This window comes from Magallana gigas, chromosome 3, assembly GCF_963853765.1.
Source record: "Magallana gigas chromosome 3, xbMagGiga1.1, whole genome shotgun sequence".
Classification (NCBI taxonomy): domain Eukaryota; kingdom Metazoa; phylum Mollusca; class Bivalvia; order Ostreida; family Ostreidae; genus Magallana; species Magallana gigas.
Window position 1 is genome coordinate 15,647,598 of NC_088855.1, and position 7,733 is coordinate 15,655,330.

Sequence of the window (7,733 nt, forward strand, 5' to 3'; positions counted from 1 at the left end):
TTAAAGAAAACATGTAAGATATGGAGGTTTGTGCAATATTTAAAACTACTACACATTTTAATATGCATTAAAGCCATGTATATGATACATAAACAAAGGATCCATTGCGAATAACAATTGAACTAACCTACAGGGGAGACGGATTTCCCGGAAAAAATCACTTTTGAAAAAAGATTTTTTTTTATGTCGTACTCATTTCTAAATTTTTCGAATTTGCATTTTGATCCTATCATATTGCTCTTGCAATTTTATTATTAATCTTCAAAATGGGCTAAAACAGCATTCGCTCGGTAAAATGGTATATTTCTGCATCGTTTTTGGCTATATATCTTTCAGGACAGGCCTGCTTCTAAAAAATCTAAAATATTTTGATGGGGTTTGCTCAAAGGAATAAATTAAGATTTATTTATAGGGGCATCTTGGCCCTGGGGTCGAATTTTGAAAAAAAAAACCGACAAAAATTTCGGAAACTAATTTCTATCATAGTGGTTTATATTTACACCAAAGCGTGTTTACAAGTTCTGGATAGCTCAATAGGTTAAACCGCTAGTTATGTCACACTTGACATTTTTTGTGCCCTGGTTCGATTCCATCTGTGGGCATACTTTTTGTCACTTTTTTTATTAACGACATTTATAAATATGCAGAATTGTGCATTTTGTATATGTAACTTCGATGTTCTTCCTTAAATGCACATTTGCTCTTTGAATTAAAAATATCGATTGTAAAAGTGTATACTTCACTACACGTAGAAGCAATCAACCAGAACTATACCTTAGTGAGAGCACGCTTTATTTGAGGACTAAAATCATTCATTCTGTTACTCAAAATAAGTCCCACGTAAGATATCATGCCGAGCAAAAACTGTTGCGATTGCTTTTCCAGAACATTTATAAGAAATGGTACAATTGTGAGAGAAGTACTGAACAGAAGATGCAGTTCGTTCTTTGCAAAAAATGTGTGCATTAGTGACATTTTATGCCAAAAATGCAGGAGGATGGTTTTTATAGATTAGAAAAAATGGGGATGGGTCAGTTAGAGTTTGAAATCCGTCCCCTTGTCATCCCTGCATCAGGTAAGTCCCTTCATTTAAAGGATGTATCACGTGGAAGCATTTGCCGGATGCCTCATAGTGATCGGCCGAAGCCGATCACAAATATCGGACCATGCAGCTTTAAAGGATGCAGCTGTTAATACGGAAAAGAGTTCAGTTGAATATACGGTGAATGATGATAGTGTTCGAACCCTTGTGCAGGTGTAAAAATCCTTCTACATCTACAAACATCATTCTTCCTAGTTTAATTTCTGCTGAAAAACTTAGGCAACATGCATTATTTGTACATTGTAGCAAAGAGTCAAAGGGTTTGCAACCTTTGAAATCGTGCGGTTCACGCGAGACTTTTGATATTTGCTTTTATGTTCCTGCTGTTAATAAACGCATACATAAAGAACATGTTTCGTATCATAGAAAGTAAACTGAAAATAAAATTTATAGATAATCTAGTTAAAAAGTGACCATAACTCATACTGCTCTGACAACGACTGTGAACTTTTTTTTTCAATCACTATACATTATAAGAACTCGATCCTAAGAGTTTACCGTGTATGGCCTAAAATCATAAAGTGGAATGTAAATCGATATATTTTTTGTACAGACAGAAACCAATACCGTTCATATAGGTCAATTCAATTGTTATTCGCAAAAGATTCTTTAAGAGTTATCGAACATTGCTAAGAGATAAAATAGTGAAGGACGAAATTTATGACAAGTATAATTTATTCTGTTTTATCTGACAGTGTATTTACACAAACAAGACCCCCAAGGACCACATCGCTCACCTGAACATCTTTCCAAAATCAAATTAAATGAGAAAAAAACTAAGATATATACGCCAATTCACAAGTAATTTCTTCATATTCCTACATACTGATCAAATGTTAAAAAAGACATAAATTCTGCAGAGTATTATTTACAATAAATTACAATGGATGAACTTAGACCTCAATGAGTCTTTCATCTCGTATCAATCCCGGGTAATGTTTGAAAAACAAAGGACATGTAATTCTTAATGATTAGAATAAAGAAAGAAAAACATTTTTTTTATTTGAATAAGTACTGTAGGCATTTAATTAAAACTAAAATCAAAGCTAAATATTGATACAATATAAGGAAAATTAAACTCATTAAAGATACACATGTATATCGATACAATAAAAGAAATTGGATGGGAAAATTCCTGGTTTTTCTTGTATCCAATATATGACTTTAACGAAGTTTCAAATGAGCAACTCTTTTTGTAAAAGCTTCAATATTGGTTATTCAGAATGTTGTATTTACACTTTTCATTTAAAAAAGTTTAAAACAAATGCACGTAAAATCTCCCACAGTGTAGTTCCTTTCTGGTACCCACACGTGTTGCGGTTATGATATTTTCAAACTAAAAGTTTTCTATACAAGCTATATTGCATGACAATTTCATAAATAGTCTAGTCCGATTTAGTCGGAAAAAAACTTTTAACGGCAAATAATTATTATTTGGTCCAGCATGGTTTTTTAACATAATTCAAATGTGCTGATTCAAAAAAATATGCTGGCCTTCATGAAAATGACGTTATGTAGGTCAAATTGGCGATTCAAAATGGCGGACAACCAAATTTTATATTTTTTTCTGAAAGTCTTTTTTTTTATTGACAAACAATAATGAAATGATCCAGGTTAGTATTTTATATATAAAATTCATATTTCATATCTAAAGCCGGATGCTAAATTTGAAAAAAAAATTGCTGGCCTTCCCGAAAAAGCGTTAATTGGGTCAACATGGCGATTTAAAATGGCAGTTACCCAGATTTCATAATTTTTTTCCTAAAAAACTTAAACTAGGTAAAACGCATAAAAAACAATAATAATTCGGTCCAGCAAAGTTATTTTTGCATATTAATTAAGGTGTGCTTAGTCTACAAAATATGCTTGCTATTACAATCAAAGTTCTGAAGTACTGAAAGCCGGGCTCTTTTAGTGTGTCAGACTTTATGCATATTGTGTAGTAAAGACTGAAAATAAATCTCTCTCTCTCTCATGCTTTTAATGTCGACAAAGCATCAGAGAGCGACGAAATTTTGTAAGCGGCTATAAACAAAAAATATGTCTGTCTAGCAGAAGTATAAAGTTCAACAGTTGCTGCCTTGAATTTTGCAACAAGCATTTTATATTCAATCCCCGTTTCTTCATCGCGCAGTAAAGTAGTTCATGGAAATTCATGCGCATTTTATGTGTCCAAAATGCATAGTAATGTTTTAAAAACACGTTATTAATAAGAAAACTAAAAAAGATAGACAATTCATTCGAAATTTAAAAAAAAGAAAAAAAATGCCAACACTGTTGACAAAACGTGGCTCTTTGTGTAACTATTATAGCGGAAGCTTTACCTTGAAGCTGTTTGGTTTTTTGTTTATTTGTGCTATTTATAGTAACATTGGTGATTTGCCTGCCTATAGCCAGGACTCTGCTTTCAGCAGAGCCCGGCTAAAAATGGCGCTATGTAGGTCAAAATGGCGGTCAAAATGGTCGATAGGCAAATTCTATAATTCTGCTAAGTCTTAAAAATTGAGGTAACAAACGATTATAAATTGGTTCAGCATTGCATTTTATCGTAACTAAGGTGTGCTGAGTCCTACAAAATATGTTGATCGCGATAAATAGTTAAAAATGGTGGACAGCCGGATTTCATCATTTTTCGTCTCGCAGTCTCGTTAATGGAAAAAAATAACAATGCAAAGTCACTAACTGGTCTAGCAAACATATTTATCATACTTGGTGTGCCAAGTTTGAAGAAATGTGTTGGTCATCAAGAAAATGACGTTAATTTTGTCAAAATGGCAATTCAAATTGGTGTATACTAGTAGCCAAATTTCATTAATCTCTATATAGACTACTAAAGGCCTTTTATATGGGGAAAATGTTTGAATATCATAATTTCAAAACTACCGGTAATGATGTAACTGACAATCAAATTTGAGCACTTGTATTAATAGAAAAAACATCACCAGCTTTTTATTTGGAAAAAAAAATATTCTGTTTTCCCTTATTAAGCTACAGTATATAATTATGTTATTTATACAATCTTTTTTTGAATAATAAGATTGTGATTTGAAATTTGCAAATGTCTTTACCCGGGAAGTAGGCACGTTTACATTCACACATAAAGGTTCTGCAACCTGTGGGGCAGTTGCAAGCTATCAAATCTAAGAAAGCTTTAGGTATAAGATCTTAAGGTCATAAGCACCAGCAACAAACAACCATCACTTAATATTTTAAATCCCATCTCGACTGGGCATAGTAATATGGACATGCTTATATATGCCTGTCTCCCTATCATTACCTTGGTGTGTGTTTGTTTCATAAGCAACGTAAGGCAAATCCTTAGTTGAGACATATTCCCGGGCTTTGATTTTAGTAAAGAAAGCAAATTAAACCATGTCAGTGGGCAATGTGTCTTGGTTATCCATATAACTAAAGAACTTCTCGAACTCTTTGATTTTCTGGTCAGTTAATTCCCATTCTCATACTTGTTTCTGTTCACTTATTATGTCGATTTTCTCGATATGCTGTAGAAATAAGAAGTTGTGTCACACCACATCAGTAAATGAAATGAACCAAGTGCTAATTCAAAGTTCTATAAAAGGGGAACATTTTCTCTTCAACAACATTGACAGGGATGTTTATCGGCTTTAAAGAGGTTTATACATCAATCAGCAAACTTAGTTGTGAGGATATGTTGCAAATTAACACTGGTATGGTCTAGCATAAAAAAGCCTCAACTTTTCCTCTCAGTATATATGGACAAGCATTGCTATACGAAGACATAGACAGTCTGATTCCTTATACAATACATAAATTGTCCCTAGTAATGTTAAAAAGAGAAAAATTATTCGGGTTGCCCAAAACATATTGCACATACTTATTACTATATATAAAGCTGGACGATATGTTGATCTCGGCTCGTTTTGAATCACGAGCTTTTCCATTGTATATGATGATATATAAGTTAGATTATTTGCTGGAAAGGTATTAGAGGAAAAGACAGACATATACTAGAATAGTTCTTCATGTCGTACACTGTTCCTAAGTACCTGATTGTATCTCTGTAATCATATAAGCTTATGACATCGATGTCTTTAAAGCCTAAACACCAGTTTTATAGTGCAGAAATATTTCTCCTCTCTCAAACATTGCTTTGTAAGCATTTGTTGTATTTCACGAACTTGCAGGTCGAAGAAATCGGTACATAAAGTATAATTAAAGAAAAAAACCAGAAAGGTTTAGGAACAATTTAGACGGATATTGAAAAGCATGAACACAGATTGTTTAAATAAGATACCGGTATACACCTTAATAAGTCAAAACGGAAAAAATTAACAATTTTTAGTAAAATATGGAACTTGTCTTTTTCTTTGTTAAAGTGTTCCAATCTAATTTTTCATGTGCGAATTTGTATAATGTAATACTTACACGTTTCATCCCTGTAAACGGCTTTAAAAGAGAATTATGAAATCTGGCTGTCGGCCATTTTGAAACGCCATTTTGACCCAAATAACGCCATTTTTGTAAAAGTAAGCATATATCGTCAAACCCAGTATACCCTAATTATGAATTAAAACTTTTTGTTGTTTTAATGCTTTGTTTTTTGTTAAAAAAAACTTATATAGAAAGTGTTGAAATCTGGCTGTAGGCCATTTAAAATCGCCATTTTGACCTTATTTAAAGAATTTCCGTCATAGCTAGCATATTTATTAAGACTCAGCATGTCTTAGTTATATTGATAATTTCAACTTTGCTGGACCGTATTAAACTTGTTGGTCTTCTGCTTTTTTTCCGTTTTAAGAAACTTTACAGAAACAAAAATATGAAATCCGACTGTCCGCCATTTTGACATAAAAAAAAAACATCGTTTTAGTGGAAACCAGCATGATTCTTCAGACTAAGCACGTCTTATCTATGATTTGAAAATTCATTATTATGATTTATTTTAAAAATTATAGTTCTTTGTTTCTCACTTTCTCACCATTTAAGAAACTAAAGGGAAAAATATAAAATCTGGATGTCCACCGTTATGAATCGCCATTTTATTAAAGATATTTTATGACATTTTCTTGAAAATGGGATAATATCCATGACTATCCACACCTAAGTTATGATTAAAAACTTAGCTGGACTAAATATTCATTGTTTGTCTCACGCTTTATGTCCATTTCAGAAATATAAGACGAATTAACAAAATTTTGTTATCCGTCATTTTAAATCGCCACTTTGACCTAATTAACGACATTTGTGGAAAGCCAGCATAATTTGTAAGGCTCAGCATACATTGGATATGATGAAATACTATTTTGGATCAATCCATTAGTGTTTGTCATTATTTCTTCCCATTGAAGAGACTTTAACAGAAAAATTTGAAGATTGGCTGTCCGCCATTTTAAATCGCCATTTTGACCTACTAAACGCCATTTTCATGAAGGCCAGCATATTTTTTCAGACTCAGCATACTTTAATTATGATAAAAAACCATGCCATGCTGGACCAAATAATAATTATTTGCCGTTAAAACGTATTTCTAGAGCTCTTTTTAGAAATTAGGACTAGACTAAAAAGTTCTTGAGAGGAGTTTTCGCAAGTTTCATTCTATTTTATTCTTTAATAATTATATAGCCTTGAAGGAGGCCTGGGCCATAATTTTAACACACACTTAAAAGTCCTATACCCAAGGATGCTTTGCGCTAAATTCGGTTAAAATTGGCCCAGTGGTTCTTGAGAAAAAGTTAAAAGAAAGTAAAAAAATCTTTTGCAGACAGAATGACAGACGAACGAACGCCAGACATACTGTACTCAGAAAAGCTCACATGAGTTCATATGGGCTGAAACGGTAGATACTATGTATTGATTTATTAAAATATTTTAAATAAATACATTTCGTAAACACGAATAACGAGAAAACACTAACTATAACTCTTTGAATAACACTTGCAACAACCAGGGACTAAATTGCATTGAAAGACACCAAGATAAATCCAGATTTAATTATTAACAAAGATTATGACACACTGATTTGTTTTACAGCACTGTTGTCAATTTTGATTTCGTCTATGTCGTCTGCTTTATCAGGATCTACATGTAGTTCACAGTCACTACTGGTTCCGCTGACTTCACTCAAAGAAGCCTCGTCCCTTGAAGAATTACACTAAATCTTACAACATTTACCAGACAAACTGTCAATCATAGTTGTGAAAGGTCCGTGAACGCGCTGATTGGACGTTTCTTTCTTTTCCAAATAGTTATCCACGTATTCGGCCACATAAGACGGACACCCACGAGGATCATGGGAGCCATTTTTTGCAGGTCGTTCCCAGAATCTTTGCTGGCTATCGCAAAGTGGTCCTTTCTTGTTTAGTTTTATCTCATCGAGTAACCAATTTGTTAATTCGTCAGAAAAATATTCGTGGAAAAGCTCTTTCACTTTCACTAACAAACTAAGTTCACCTTCGATGCGGTGTTTCGATGAACGAATACTTTGATGGTTTTCCATACTGCGTAAAACACTGCGTTGTGGGTCAAGGGAAAAGCCTACCAATTATTTTCCCATAGAACTCCATACAAATGTTATGACCTCTCAAAACTTTACTATAATAGTTTCAGTCAAATCGTTGGTATCATTTGAAACTTCAATTCAAGAACTTTT